Below are 17,012 nucleotides of genomic sequence, written 5' to 3'. Positions count from 1 at the left end.
ACCAGGGAGAAATGTAGACTATCGCAAGAGAATTGAACTGTGTTACAGTGTATGAAACAACCTCACTAAGGCAGGTGAGGAAAAGATGCTAACTTAAATGATTTAGGGAATGAGTGGAATCCATAAGATTTAAAGGCAAAAGAAACTACACAGAAGCACTGTACTCTGGTTGGTAAAGTTTTTCCCTGTAAGGGGAAATACAAGTCTTAATAATTCTGAAACTACTAAACATATATACTGAAATTGAATAATCAGATAAATGGATAGCAGATGATGAGAGCCAGGTTTCTCACTGTGAGAGTGAAATTTTACCAATAAGCAAGAGGAGGGAGCTACAGTGATCCCTCTGATAATGGATTAGGGTTGGAGATATCAGTATGAACTCATGTTAGCTTACTATAGATAAAGATGGCTATATAAAAAAATATTTCTATATATGTGAAAATACATGAATTAATACACATATATTCCCTTGTTTTGTCAGCTGGTAAATCCCAGAAACATCAAACCTCTATAGCAACAAGCACACCTACCACCCAGGTTTTGGTTTCTCCAATATCATTCTCCTGTAATAAGAGGAGCCAGGACTCTTTGGAGAAATGGCTGATTCTAGGGCTGAGAGAAGAAATAAGACTGGAGCATCTTATAGTGGCAGGAAGTGTTAAAAAACCAGAAACCAAAATGGAGTAAACAAAATCCCACAATAAGAGAAATATTACAAAGGGACACAGGAGCCAACTGAAAAAGCTTCCAATGTTCAAAGCTGGAACAATTTGGGCAAAAACTCAAAGTAGTATTGGATTATAATCCAAAGTATGAAATAAACGTTCATATGCCCACACTGATATAGATAATTTAATAAATAATAATTGGGGTAGAGAAGAAATATCTCCCACACATAAGAATTCCAAATAAGTTATGTAGAGACTCCATCTTCAAGGAAGTGGGACACAACTCCTAACTCCTTCTTAAGTGTGGCAATATAGTCTGCACACAGTGCCTTCCTTCAGAAAAGTGCAGTGTGAAAGGAGGAATAAAAAATTAACTTCACAGTTCAGAAGCCTGACCAACACTGCCTCAGCCAGGTGACCAAAGTGAAGAGAAGCAATGATAAGTCATGGTGACCAAACGAACCCTTCACATGATATGGTGAAAACGGTACTTTTTCTCTGTGGTCTTTCTCTTTAAAACCCAGTCTTACCATGAGAAAAATCAAACGAGTTCCAAAATGCCTGACCAGTACCCCTCAAAACTGTTAAGGTCATCAAAAACAAGGACAGTCTGAAAAACTGTCACAGCTAAGAGAGGCTGAAGGAGACATAATGATTAAATGTAATATGGTATCCTGGATGGGACCCTGGAACATAAAAAGGATATTAGCTAAAAAAAAAAAAATTAAGGAAAACAAACTCAATTGGAGACCTCATGGAATAATGAATGTTTCAATGTTGTCTCATTGATTGCAACAAATAAGTAAGAAGTTAATGACAGAGGGAACTGGGGACGGGGTATATGGGAACCCTCTGAACTACTTTCACAAGTGTTCTATATATCTAAAGATGAAAATTCTCTCTTTTCTGCAGTATTACAGGACTGATCAGAAAAGATCTATATAGAAATCTGGGATAAAATTAACTGATATCACACAGATAATGTTCCAGGAAAATGTGTACCATTGTCTCTGTGCTGGCTTAGTGCTAAAGTGACAGCTAGAAAAGGTTTAGAGTTAGTATTATCATCATTACGTATTTGGCAGAAATATCCATTATTAGCAGCTGAAAAAACATGACGTGGAACTCCTGAATAGAACTGAAAAGGAAAACACAAACTCTCTTAACCTTGTTTTCTGTATACAGCTCACATTTTCTATGAAACAAAGAGCTGGATTTTTCTTTTTAGGGTGTGCAAGGCTTGTTTCTTTTAGAAAAATCTAGCCTTTATAATTACACAATACTTTCCAATGCTCAAAGCATCCTTAACTCATTAGATGTCTAAAAGGACTCTGTAAAATGAGTTTTATTGTTATTATCCAGAGAAAGAAACAGGTTCAGAGATGATAAATGATTTGCTCCAAATACTTATTTTAAAAATAATGGAATTGGAATTTAAACCTGCTCTTGAAAATTAAAATCTAATACCCTTTCTGGGATACCTGGGTGGCTCAGTCAGTTAGGTGTCTAGCTTCCGCTCAGGTCATGAACCCGGGGTACTGGGATTGAGCCCCATGTCAGGGTCCCTGCTCAGTGGGGAGTCCGCTTATCCCTCTCTCTCTGCCTCTACTCTCGCTCCTGCTCTCTATGTCACTCACTCTCTTTTTCAAATAAATAAATAAAATCTTTTTAAAAAGGATACTTTGAAAAAAAATCTAACACCCTTTCTACTACTAAATGCATCTTGAGAAAGCCTTGGTCTTCTTTTTTGGCACATGTCAGCAGACAACAGGCATCTGTAAAAAGATGTCACCTGCTCAGTGAGAGTACCAAAAGTGGGCTTTGGCTTTCTAAAGGGCACCACTACAAACAACCAGAAATTTCTCCCAAGCATCACCAAATCTCAATTCCAGTCATTTATTTTCCATTTTCTCCCTCAAACGCTTTCACTTTCTCTGCTTCCTAGTTGAGTCTGATCAGACTTTTAGGTTTCTGATTCCTGCTCAGCTGGTGAGGAGTTGATCTATACCTTAATCAATTCTGCTTCCACACTATAATTTAGCTTTTTAAATAAGTTATCTTTTTTGTGATAACATTTAAGTTCTACCCTCAGCAAATCTCAATTATATAACACTGTGTTATCCACCATAGTTACCATGTTTTACATTAGATCCTCAGACCTTATTCATCTTACAGCTGAAAATTCTGCCTTAAGCTTTTTACTTACCTGTTTGATGCTGAGGTCCTGGTCTCTGTTCCTGTTTTGCCTTGATCCTTGGTCCTGGCCAGGAATGACACGTGGCAAAGTGCATTAGACAGTTATAGACGACCCAAATGCTATTTTAAATAAGCTCTTGAACTATTTTTAAAGGTTCACTGAAAAATGAAGTACTTGAGAATTCACAGAGTTATTAAGAATATCTAATTCTACCTCATCTCTCTTCTCAGGGAGATAGGTCTTAAGTATCATTTCTCTTGAAGGAGATCAGGAATTGGGTCATTATTTTCAATCTCACAGTAACATTTCACTGACCTCTAAAAATAGCTACTATTAAAATGGTATGGAAACTAATTCTTTAGCTGAATCAGCCTTTAATAGAAGAGAGGAATCATACTCTGTTTTGGAAGAACAGCTTTCCTTCAGAATGGGATCTTAGGGTTTAATAATCTAACCTGTTCAGGTACAATGGGACACTCGGAGATGCATCTAGCTCCTATTCCTTTGGGGGGTATTGGCAAAGAGATTCACATTTCACACAGTGGTGTGAAGAGCCTGGGGAAATTGAGTTAATGACATTTGAAGTCAGTCTTTTAAATCCATATAGAAAATCAGATTTCATATTAAATCATTCCAGTACATTGAAACTCATTTCATTTGTGTTGCCTGAGTGCTGACTGTTCTCCTTGTGCTGTACTTTGTCAGTTCTCATTGTCTTTTGCCACTAATTCTCAACTTGAATCTATGTCCTCCAAGAGGACGTAGAACTTTATATGCAAGAGTTTGCAGAGCCAATGGTTTTGTCTCCATGTGCTCATCACTGAATGGCAATGTTCCCTTGCCTCAAGAGGCTGCCAGGTGGTCTTGCAAAGCATGCTGGGAGGGATGAAGATTTAGAGCAAGGGGGTAGGGAGAGGGTCAAGTGATAGGTGCTGAGAAGTGTCATTTGGCAGACAGAACACTGCTTTGGAGAGTATGGAAATAAGCCATGGACGTGGGGAAATGAAGACTGGAAATAGGATGAGTGTGTTGAAGAGTAAGGAACTCAAAGAAAAATAGGAGGGAAAGTATGAGAGACAGGCAGAGGAAGGCAGGGAAGACTGCGGTAGGAAACTTGGAAGTCCACCCAGACAGAAAATACAAAAATTTTGTTAGGAAGTAATAGGGCTTCATCTCTCCAATCAAATTTCAAAAATAACACTCTGATCTCTGACTAGTCCTGGTGACTAGGGGACAAAGAAGTGGGCAGGCAAGTTCAAGGCAAGATTTGGTACCAGAGACAATGGCCAGAAAGTCAAAGATGTGTTACCAAGGGCCATGGGGGTAGAATGGGGAGTTAGTGTTTCACGGGTACAGAGTTTCAGTTTGGGATGATGAAAAAGTTCTGGAGAAGGATAGCAGTGATATTTGTACAACAACATGAATGAATTTACAATGTGAGTGGACAGTGTACTTCAAAATAGTTAAAACGGGAAATCTCATGTTATGTATATTTTACCACAATAAATGAATTTTTTAAGGAAAAAAGTAAATGAGAAAAAAAGAGACAACGCTAGCATCAGGTTTCCAGTGCAGAAACTCAGGCATAATGGTGAGGGAGAAGACCATTTCTCAGAACTCGCCCAGGAGGTGGAGTCTAGTTCTAGACAGAAAGACCTCTCTACACAAGGTCAGAGCTGGACTGACAGCACATATGACTTTGTGGGGAGATTCAGGGTGTGTTCTGGAACATCTTGCGCTGTTTAAGCCTGGGGAATGGGTGAGCCTGAAACTGGGCTTACGCAGTCTCATTCACAGAGGGAGAGGAAACCTAAGAGGCTGGATATTGAGCAAGACTAAACCATGTTGGCTTGCTGTGATCTCATTTTCATGATGTAAAACCCATGTTGGGAAGGACAACAAGAAACATCAGCCTTGAGGAAAACTAGCCCCTACTTAAGGAAATAATGTGACAATGAATGGAGTGGAAATAGGATATGGAGTTCCTAATATTTTAGGCCAACTAACTAACTAACTGGTAGACAATTCTTCCTTTTAAAGAACTCTATGCCTTTTCACTAATGAATTCATGTCCCCATAGAGTCATAAAGGATGAGAATTTGGCCCGAATGTGTACTTAAATTGGATCGCCTTGTAAGAATGCTTTAAAAAATAAAATGCAGCCACCTGTGACCTATTAAGACTGTTAATGTACTCATTGACATAAATACCTGAAGGGTTTCTACAGCAGCTGGAACATGGCTCAAAGACCTTTTGTGTCTGCTTTTTAATGTACTTCCAAAGTGACTTCATAAAATTGCAACCACTCCCACCAGTGGGACTGAGGTTTTATTCAACTCCCTGAGACCTCACCTTCCACCACTACTGATGTCAGTGATTATTAATTCTGCCTATGTTAAGTGTCTTGAGGATAAAAATCTAACCCCAAATAAGTTATTGATTGAGAGACAAGCCTTAAACAAATCAAAACCTAATGTGCCTGGCTACAATGCTCACACGATGGCATTTTTATAGCTCTGCCCTCACTCTGTAGAATCTTTAGCTCCCAGAAATTCTTCCCATTTGGGTCCTAGCAAGGCCCAAATTCTTCCCATATGTAACTACCTGAGGATTCAAACAACTAAACGTCTTGGCCCTGATGGACCCCGGGATATCCAGGCTTCCATGGTGTTGTATCTCTCTCTCCTGTTCCTTAGTTGAGAGGCTGGCCTCCACGGCCCAAGAAAGGCTGATTGTTGCAGATGTCTACAGCAAGCTAATGGTGACCAAGGCAGAGGGAAGCAATTTCTGGACCATTGCAGATCCTGTACTGTCCTCATAACTATTCCCATGCTATTACCCTTGAGCTTTGTCCATACCCTTTAAGTCAACAAATGTTTATTGAATATCTATGAGATGTTGAGCAATGGCTCATGGTGCACAGTTATAAGTAAAAAAGCATCACGAAAAACAAATTCATAAATGGACAACTATCTATATGAAATGCTAAGAAGGAACTAGCCGAGGTGTTGTAATAAGGAACAACAGCTGATGAAGTTGTCAGGAGGTGTCCTCACTCAGGAAATGACATGTAACGTGAACCCAAAGGATGCGAAGGAAACGGGGTAGTGGGTGAAGAGTTCTCCAGGCAAAGGGAATCACAAAGAGCACAAGGAAGAAAGAAGCATGGTATATCCGATGGGTATATGGCATATCCAATGCTTTTTAGGTATATCCTAAAATAAGCTTGGAGTGAGCATGGCTAGAGTGAGTGAGAGGCAGAATGTCAGGAGATGAGATTGGAGCAGTAAGGAATGGCTAGCCTGTGTTTGGCTCTGTGGGTTGTACTGAAATAGCCATTAAAGAACAGACCAATGGACTAGCTCTCTTTACATTTTGTAAAGATCATCTTGACTGCTCTGTGGGGGAATTAATAGTCATTTAGCAGTTTACATAGCAAGTAGAAGGGAACAGAGTGAAAGCAGGTGGAGCAGACAGGCTGTGATCAGCAGTCATCCAGGTGAGAGATGAAGGTGACTTGAAGGAAGGTAGTGACACTGGTGATGGCTCTATAAGTAAATGGAAGAGGTATTCTAGAAGGATCTGCTGATATATTCAATATGGAGGTCCAGTAAAGGAGAAGAAGAGGCAAGACCAATTCTAAGTTTCTGGGCAAAGCAATACAGGATAAATACAGGTGCATTTATTAAAATGAGAAAGATGAGCAGACTTCAGAGGGGGAATCAGTAATCTGCAGCATAGTTTGATGCGCTTATGAGTCCCTGAAGTGCAACATTTATATATACTCATTTACTTATTTAACAAATATTTTTTGAGTTACTGTTGTGCACAGGAACTGGGCCAGATTCTCTAGTAAAGCAGTAAACAAAGCAGAGAGTGTCCTGACCTTACCAAATTTACAAGCAAACAGGACAGACACTGGACAATAACTAAGCATGATGTAGGTACTGATGCAGGAATCCCCAGGCTTTGAGAGGGAAGAATGAGGGAAGCTGAGTCTGGGTGGCTAGCAAAGGCTCCCCAAGGAAATGAGACTTAAACTCATCTCTGCAACATAAATGAAATTAGCTCGGTATGGAGGTGGAGGAAGAGTTTCAGGCAGAACATGTGCAGAGCATGTGTAGAGAGGCCTGGAGGCAGGAGAGATTAGGTCTTTCCAGGAAAGAGTCTTGTAGTACTGATTCTTTCCCCAGAGATCCTCTGTCCTCATGAAAACAGCTTGTAGTGGCCTGGTTCCACCTATCCTCTGGACATGCTGGAGTGGCCATAGGGACCTCACACTTGTACCTTAGCCAAGACTCCTGCTACACACAGTCTAGTTAAAAGATCTAAGCTTATTTTTGTAACCAACAATTTCTGGAGCTCCTAACTATGGATTATAGAGCTCTAGATGAACTTCTTGCCTTTAAGAAAGAACTTGTCAAAAATCTGAGCAAAAAGTATTACATTAAAATGATGTAAGGAACGACGGGGAGATTGAACAGAGTGACTCACTCCCTGGGGCCAAAGAGAAGACGTCACTGAAGGAGAAGAGGGAGAAAGAAAGAAATGGGAACCTTGACATCAGGATGAGCACATGGGAAACATGTGTGAAGGAAAGATTTATGGGCTGGGGAAATGGCAAGCAATTTAGGGAAACAAACCACTTTTAAGAACTTGATTTACACAATGAACATAAATAATTTCCTCTCCCAAATACATTCTCTTCTTCCTTAACACTCAGTAGACTTCTCTGCATTTAACAATGGCTGTGATTTTATAACTGGCAAGTTACTCCAAGGAGAGAGCCTAGCCCTGAAGGCAAATGAAATGGTCCAATACTAGTGGTCATGAGTAAAGGAGGAAGAAACCCCCAGGAGACAAGCTAAAGACTTCAAAGTTTACTCTCCCTTGTCACATTTCAGTCACCTTCACAGGTGGTAAATAGGATAGAAACTCTCTCCTTACCAGGAATGACAAGTCATTCACTTAGCAGTTCTTCTGTCCCCATCCCCACAGAAAGATTCCCGGGCCTTTCCCTACCCCCCACCCCTAAGACCCATAATAGAGCCTTTACGATTTGGAAATCTTCAAGCACAGCCTCCCTTCATAACTGACTGGAAAAATCAATTTGCTTGTGATTGTTTCTTAATTAAAGTGGCGTTGCATAAAAACAGAATTAGAAATCTCAGTAACTCCAACTTGTTAGAAAATGAAGATGAGAAAAAAAAAAAAGTGGGAGTGGGGAGAATCCTAGAAGGAGGAAATGAATCTATGTGAGAAACGATTTCCCAGTGAGTCCCCCTATTCATCACAGCTTTCAGACGTCAGCCTCTGGGACCACAGCTGGGTGATAATTAGGAACCAAGCAATCTTTCTGAAAGGAGAACAAGATAGAACATTATTAGGTGAAGTGGTTTTTTTTTTTTTTTTTCCTTCCTTTCTTTTTTTAAACCAAGAAATGTGTTGCGGTTCCTTAATAGCTTTGAAAGGCAAGAACATTCAGCCTGAAGACAGTGTGTTAGGAGCAGCAGAAAACTCACACATGGGCTTCTTCATGTCTGTTCTGGGAAGCGTCTAGCCACCTAGTCATGCAAAACTGAAACACTCCGGGACCTGTCAGAGGTTGCGGAGAAGGAAAGAGAAGTGAATAGGCAAAGCACAGGAAAATTTTAGGGAAGTGAAACTATTCTATATGATACCCTAATGGTGGATACATAACATGATGCATTTGTCAAAATCCGTAGAATGTACTCTACAAAGACTGAATCCTAATATAAGCCATGGATTTTAGTTAATACTAGTGTATTAATATTGGGTCATCAACTGCAACAAATATGCCACACTAGTGCAAAATGTTAATCACAGGGGAAACTAGAGGGAGGAGAGGAGATATATGGAACCCCTCTGTACTTTCCGTGCATTTTTTTCTGAAAAAAAAAAAAAAAAAGTCTTAGTTTTTTTGTTTTGTTTTGTTTTTGAGAGAGAGCGCGCCAGCGTTCACATGCAGTGGGGTTTTGGGAGTGCAGAGGGGAGGGGCAAAGGAAGAGGGAGAGAGAGCATTTTAAGCAGGCTCCATGCCCAGTGCTGAGTTGATGTGGGGCTTGATTTCACAACCCTGAGATCATGATCTGAGCCAAAATCGTGAGTCAGATCCTTAACTGACTGAGCCCCCCAGGAACCCCAAGAAATAAAGTCTTTTAATTGGAAAAACTTGAAATACTCTGAAAAGGAATCATTGAATCTGATCCCTTTACTTCATTCAATATTCTAGGACATTTATTGAATTTCTAGTATGTACTATTTTTTTTTTAAGATTTTATTTATTTATTTGACAGAGAGAGATCACAAGTAGGCAAGAGGCAGACAGAGAGAGAGGAAGGGAAGCAGGCTCCCTGCTGAGCAGAGAGCCGGATGCAGGACTCGATCCCAAGACCCTGAGATCATGACCTGAGCCAAAGACAGCGGCTTAACCCACTGAGCCACCCAGGCGCCCAAGTATGTACTATTTCTTATTTTAGGCACTCAGGAGTCAACATTTAATGACACAAAATCCCTGCCCTCTTGGTATTTTATTCTGTTTGGGAGACAGGCAATACATAAACTTATAAAAACCCAAATCATGTCAAGCAGTAAGAGCTATGGAGGAACATGAGTAGCACAACACAATGGCAGTCAAACAGAAGCATCACTGTTTTAGATGAGGTGGTCAGGGTAGTGTCCTCTCAGAAGGGACATTTGAGGGGAGCCCTAAGGAAGAGGAGCCATGTGGGCTATGCACAGAGGAGTCCTGGTCAAAGGGGAAACAGCATAGGCGTCATGGAGGCTGGGGTAGCTAGAGGATAGTGAGGAGAAGCTTAAGGCAAAGAGGCCAAGGTGATGGCTCAGGGCCAGACCATAAAGGGCCTTGTAAGCCAAGGTAAGGACTTCTGATTTTCTTCAAAGCATGATGAAAAACCATGGTGGGGAGCAAACCAAATGTCCATTGACAGATCAATGGATAAACAAAATGTGGCATATACCTTATAAGCAAAATGTGGCACATCTGCAATGGAATATTATTCAGTCTCTCTCTTTTTTTTTTTTAAGATTTTATTTATTTGACAGACAGACCACAAGTAGGCAGAGAGGCAGGAGAGAGAGAGGGGGAAGCAGGCTCCCTGCTGAGCAGAGAGCCCGGTGTGGGGCTCGATCCCAGGACCCTAAGATCATGACCTGAGCCGAAGGAAGAGGCTTTAACCCACTGAGCCACCCAGGCGCCCCAATTCAGTCTTAAAGAGAAAGGGAATTCAGGCACATGCTACAACGTGGATGAACTTTGATGGTAGTATACTAAGTGAAACAAGCCAGTCATAAGAAGACAAAAACAGTGATTCCCCTTACATGAGGTCAAGTCTATAGAGACAGAAAGTAGAGGGGTGGGAGCCAGGGGCTGGGAGGAGAGGACAGTGGGGTGTTGTTGTTTAATAAATACACAGTTTCAGTTTTGCAAGATGAAAGGAGTTCTGGAGATGGGTTGCACAACCATGTGAATATACTTAACACTACTGAACTGTTTGAACGAGGTCACGACTTCTGACTGGCTGACAGCAATTCTTCTGCCACAATTATTCCATGCATCTGATCTCAAAGAAGTTAAAATGTAAAAAACATAGGATAACCATATCTGTTCCCCAAGGCTGCTGTCAAGAACTTGAGGGCTTAAAACAACACTAAGTTCTACTCTCTACAGTTCGGGAGGCCACAAGTCCAAACAGTCTCACTGGGTTGAAACGAAAGCCACGTTCCCTCAGAGGCTCTAGGGGAGAATTTATTTGCTTGCCTTTTCCAGCTCTGAGAGCTGTGGTCCTTGCAGTCGTCAGCTTGGGGTCCTCACCTCCCTCTTCAGAGCCAGCAGCATCACCTTCTCTCCCTGTAGTCAAATCTCCCTTTGCCACCTTCTTACAAGAGACACTTGTGATTACATTTAGGGCCCACCAGAACACCCTGATCCATCTTCCCATAAGAAGATCCTAACCTGAATCATATTTACAAAGCTTTTTCTGCCACATAAGGTAATATTTATAGACACCAGGGATTTGGGCCTGGATATCTTTAAGAGCCACCATTCAACCTCTCACAGAATCTCAGACTTGATGAAACATGCAGATACTATTTAAAGCCACAGTCTGGATGAGATGATCGAGAGAGTGACTATGGATAGAGTGGAGTCAGAGGACGTGCCCCAGTGGACTGCAACATCCAGAAATCAAGAGAAGGAAAGGAGGAGGAGTCTCAGAGGAATCTAAGAAGTAACAACCTGTGAAGTCTGAGACAAAGGAGACAATTATTGTGTCCCTGTAGCCAATTAAAGAAGGTTTTTATTTTTTTTTTTTAAAGTAGGGAATTATCACCGACATCAAATGCTGCTGAGTAAGATGGAGATGTGGTGTTGACAGCTGGATTTGATGCCTTTGATAAGAATAATTTGAGAGGACGGGTGCACACAAGTCTGATTGGCTGGGGTAGGCTTAAGAGGAAATGAGTGCATAGGGAGGGACATAGGGATAGGAAGAACAAGCATACAACACTCAAGTTTTTCTATAAAGAGGAATGGGTCCTAGTGAGAAAGTTGGTGTTTTGCTGTGCCTTCATAATGGAGGGTGAAGGAGCAAGGAAACTGAGTGGGAGATAGAGTGATTGTAGTTATGGACCAGGAAACCTAAACCCAGGGAGGCAGTAAGTTGAGGACATGAACGAGGTGATGAACAGTGGTGGCAAAATCAATAAAGCAGGTGTTCTTGTTTATGAATAATCCTCGAAGTTTTGGTGCCAGAAAGAGTACACTGATCAATGTCAAGGTCACTGTGCCACATATGAGTTTTGTTTCCAATCTCTGAGAATAAGGAAGTCTGTATTGATGTCTCATTGTAGTCAAAGGATAAATAGAATACAAATCATAATTACAAAAACATCCATTTGATTCCTTTTTTTCTCAAACTTATAGTGTTTGTTTCTTTCCTCCATGAGAAATTACTAACAGCATCTGGAATGATTATTACGAACTCTCAGTGAAATCATCATCTAACAGTTTGCTAATTTTACATGACTCCTTTGATATAAAAATTGAAAGCTAGTTCTGAAGGAACCTATAAGGCAAATTGTCTTCCATGTAAAGGTTACACGACAATAAGTAACTCAATAAGCATTATTATGCTGATTATTTTGAGAATGAGATTATAAGAATATAAGTTACTTATAGAGACCCTATTTATGTCTGTTATTTTGCTAAGATATTTCTTTTTTTTTTTTTTTAAGATTTTATCTATTTATTAGAGAGAGAGAGAGAGAGAGATGGCATGTGAGAGAGCATGGTGCGGAGGGACAGAAGGAAAGGATGAAACAGACTCCCCACTAAGCAGGGAGCCAGAAGCAGGGTTTGATTCCAGGAGCCCGGGATCATGACCTGAACAGGAAGGCAGATACCTAACCTACTGAGCCACCCAGGCACCCCTTGCTAGGTTATATCTAACCTGTGCAACAGCATTGTAAGTATCATGATCCTTATTTTACAAATGAAAAATCAGAGATTCAGGCAATATGACTAAGGGCACATAGTTAAGAAGTGACAGAACCCATGAATTTGAACCTTGGTTACTATGATTCCAAGACTCCTTCTCATTCCTCCTCATATCACCTGTTCGGTGAACTGTAAGATCACTCTCCAGTGACTGAGCATTTTTGTTGTGTGAGGGCGGGTCGGTAGTTTGCAGGATGTTGATAGCCCAAATAAATGGTCTAGAAGTTGTTTGTTCTTTTCTCCCCATCGTTCACTCTTTTCCATAACTGCTCTTACTATAGATTGAGCACAGAATAGCACTTTTCCACCAATGCTACCATGTGATGCTGTCTCTCATATGACTGATGCAGCTGTGATTTTTTAATAGCCGAGGAAAGGGGGACACTCAGTTCTGTCACCTTATTTTCAATATTTCAGCAGATACAAAATAATTAATAGCACCTGCCTTTCAATCAACATCTTTGATCAAGTTATACTGAAAGACCACAGTGCTACCTGATAAATGATAATATTTTTAGAATGAAAAAGATACATTCTAAAAATAAGTAGGCTATTAATGGTTCTCCTCCTCCTACACACACCCACATTGACATTGCAGAACTTGTTTTCCAGTATCTTTCCCCTTGGTTTCAACTAACATCTTGCTGGTAATATGATCTCATGGTTTATTTCTTTCCTCTTATCACCTGGTTTCCAGCATGATTACAATGTAGTCATCCTTTAAAAATGTAGTTGTCAAGTAATAGGTGTCCTAACTTCACATTGTTATTTTACTTGGCAGATATATAATGATTCTTTGAAACCTAAATATTTTTTCATCAAAATGATATTTACAAGTGAAAAAATTTAAAATACATGAATCTACATATTTGAGAATAAGCATAGGTTATATCAAATCAACTCTGGCTCTGATAACCTCAGTAAAAGTAGGACAAATACTAAAATATAACTACAAGAAGACATTGGAGAACAACCAAGGGGGAAAAGAGTAGGAGATACATATTTTGAAAAGGAAGAAAATACAATGAGACAATTTGACATTCTTTGTTGCTTTTCCCCTGGAGATGTTTTGCCATTGCAAAGCTGTGTGAGGTAAAAAAGATTCAAAGACAAACATAATGACACAAAAAAGAGGTTAACAGCCTAGCAAACTTTTGTTGTTATCATAGTGCTAGGGAGACACAAATGGAAGTTCATGTCACCCAACCAAGGATGAGCTGCAATGGTACACATTCTACTCTTTTAGTGGAGACCCATGAAGAACTACAAAGGGAAACTGGAAATAGACAAGCCCTCACAAAATACTGAAATTCAACCCAATTTCTCCCAATAGCCCATTGAATCCATGTTACGTGCTCCTACTGTAATTGCCTGCCAGAGGAAAAGTTAACATTTTATGGAAGAAAATAGTATCACAAATTCTCTACAGTTTTTCATAGGTAATACTCATTGCTCAATTAAAAATCACTGGGCATGCCTGGAGACCAAATGACTGGAAATCACAACTTCAAAAGGGAGTAATAAATGGATCCATGGGCAACCCAGATACTGGAGTTATTTGAAGGAACTCTCAGATTAACTGTAATCAGTAGTTTTGAGAAAACAGATACAAGCTAGAGAATAAAGAAACTGGAATATTTAAATAAATAATACAATATAAACTGTATAGTTGAAAAATTAAAGTACCTTAGATTAATAACTCAATAGATAGGTTTAATAGAAAATAGGAGCAGAAGAAAGAATTAGTGAACTGGAAAATATGTAAGTGAAGGAAAATTTAGCTTGAACCACAGACAGAAAATAAGACCAAAAATACAGAAAGTTATAAGGAGATATATATATATGTGTGTATGTGTATGTGTATATATATATATATATATATATACATACATATATATACATAAATATATATATGTACACATACATATATATATACATAAATATATATATGTACACATACATATATATATATATATATATATGCACTGAAATATAGGAAAAAAAAGATAGCACTTGTGATAGGGTTTATAAAAATAGAGGAGAGAGAAATAGGACAGGAGCAATATTTGAAGAGATAACGACAGAATTTCCAAAACCTGATGAGACATATCAACCTACATTCAAAAAGCTCTAAGAACCCTAAAAAGATTAAATACAAAGAAAATGATCTGAAGCACAATGTAGTCAAACTGGTGTAAATAAAAGCAAAATCTAAAATAATTTAAAAGTAGCTGAAAAAGAAGACATTACTTTCAAAGTAACAATTACAAATTGATTGCTTCTAACAGAAAATAACAGAAGTCAGAAGACAATTTGATAGCATCTAAAAAGGGCTAAAGTAAAAAACTGGCAACCTAGAACACTATTTTGAATAAAAATATTGTTCAGAAATGAAGGGGAAATAAAGATGTTTTCATATAAACAAAAACTTAGAGAATTAAGTACCAGCAAAACTATACAATAAAAAATATTTATAATAATTCTTTCATTTAAAAATGGTTTTAAATTAAATCACAGAAGTGCACAAAGATGGGAAGAATATAGAAAGGTGAATATGTAAGTAAATATATTGACTTGTTAAAAAATAAAATAAAGCAGTAATATAAAGATAATATCTTCTGGAATTGAAAATGCATGCAGAATGAACACACATGACAACAGCACAAAAGACAGTAGGGAGTAAATGAGTTTAAAGTATTATAAGTTCTTTGTATTATCTGGAAAGTGCTAAAAAATGCTAATTTTATTATAGACAGTAATAAGTTTAGTGTGCATATTGTATTATCTAATCATTAAAATGATAACTGACAAACTAATGGGAAAAATAAATTAATAAAAATACTTGATTACTGCATAAAAAGATAAGAGATAGAAACTAAGGAATGGTGGATTAATTTAAAAATTAAATTAAAAAATAATATGATGGCAAAAGAAGCTCAGTGATTATAAGAAATAAACATAAAAAAGACCACACAAATTCATATTGTAGTTAAATTTCAGAACATCAATAATCAAAGAAAATCTTAGAAGCAGCAAGAGGAAAGAGACATTATATACAGAGGGTCAGATATAAGAATTATAGTACAACTCTTTTTAGTATCTATTCAAGCCAGTAGACAATGGATTGAAACACCAAAAGAAAAGAAAATTTAAAACCCCGTCTAACTAGAGTTCTATATCCAGGAAAAAGTGTTTGAAAATTTAAGGGAAAGTAAATATTTTTTTAAAGGATAAGTTGAGAGAATTCAGTGCCAGAGATCTATGGTATAAGAAAGAGAAGTGAAAGAAATGGAATTAGTTGAAAATTTGGATCTCCATTAAAAAAATAGAAAGTGTCAGAAATGCTTATTATGGGGGTAAATATAAAACATTTTTTTCTCATGTTCTATCTACTTAAGAGGTAATTGACTATTTAAAGCAAAATTAGTAGCAGTATATGGTAGGGTTTACAATATGTAGAAGAAAAATTGACCACAGCAATAACACAGAAGATGGAAAGAGAAAGTACTCTGTTGTCAGGCTTTTATACATTAGGTAGCACTCCATTCTTTAAAGATAGACAGTGATAATTTAGAAATGATTATTATAACCCCAAGAATAATTGCTAAAAAAATATGAAAAATATAGTTAAGAAGGCAACAGTGGATAGAACATGGAATCATGAAAAGTGTTCATTCCAAGAGGTAGCGGGAAAAGAGTAAAAGTAAACAATCAACTGAAATATAGAAATTAAATATCTAAATGGTAGATTTAAATTCAACTGTATAAAAATTTACACTAAACTAGAATTGTTTAAATGTTTTAATTAGAAGGTAGAAATTGTTAGAGTAGACAAAAAGTGAACTCAATTATAAAGGTTTAGTTCAAGAACTATTATCTGGAATAAAATAGTGTATTTCATAATGATTAACAAATTGATTAAGAGACAGTAACAATTGTCAATGTGTCTGCCTCTGTTAGAGAGTTTCAAAATACACAAGGAGGTAGCTGAGAGAAAGCAAAGAGAAATGAACCTACCCACTATTATAGTTGGAGATTTAGCACATCTCCTTCAGTAACTGGTGGACTAAAACTAGTCAGAAAATCTTTAAAAATATAGGAGATTGAAAGACGCTATCAACCAACTGATACAACTGACATTTGTGGAACTTCTACCCAACAGGAGAATACATACTCTCTCCAAGTGTATGCAGTCACTATGACCACACTGAGCACTATTAAACAAATCTCAATATTTGTAAAACAGTCTACATCAGGCAAAGTAAGCACTCTGCCCACAATGAATTAAAGTGAAAATTAATAACAGAAAGATATCTGTAATTTGCCCTTGAGAATCGAAGAATAAACAACATACAAATAACTGATGAAATCCTGAAGTTTTATATGATTGGCCAGGGAATCTTCCTTTTTTTTTCTTTTTGAATTTTTAAACTCTCTTTGGCTAACATACAGTGTAATACTCGTTTCAGGAGTAGAATTGAGTGATTCATCACTTAAAACGCCCAATGCTCATCATCTCAAGTGTCCCTGTTAATGCCCATCACGCATCTAGCCCATCCTTAACCCACCTCCCCCATCACCTCTCAATTTGTTCTCTGTCTCTAAG

The 17,012-nt window shown here is 38.2% G+C and overlaps 1 long non-coding RNA gene across 1 annotated transcript in view; it reads right to left on the bottom strand.

Annotated features, from left to right (window-relative positions):
- LOC132002543 (uncharacterized) overlaps positions 1 to 17,012 on the bottom strand; it is a 45,787-nt gene that overhangs the window by 10,911 nt on the left and 17,864 nt on the right. Inside the window, exon 3 of the long non-coding RNA XR_009399940.1 lies at positions 2,878 to 2,931. This is a non-coding gene — a long non-coding RNA (uncharacterized LOC132002543). The remainder of the gene's footprint in view (positions 1 to 2,877; positions 2,932 to 17,012) is intronic.

Source organism: Mustela nigripes, chromosome 15 (genome assembly GCF_022355385.1).
Source record: "Mustela nigripes isolate SB6536 chromosome 15, MUSNIG.SB6536, whole genome shotgun sequence".
In the NCBI taxonomy this organism is placed as follows: Eukaryota; Metazoa; Chordata; class Mammalia; order Carnivora; family Mustelidae; genus Mustela; species Mustela nigripes.
This window is presented reverse-complemented; position numbering and strand designations above follow the sequence as displayed.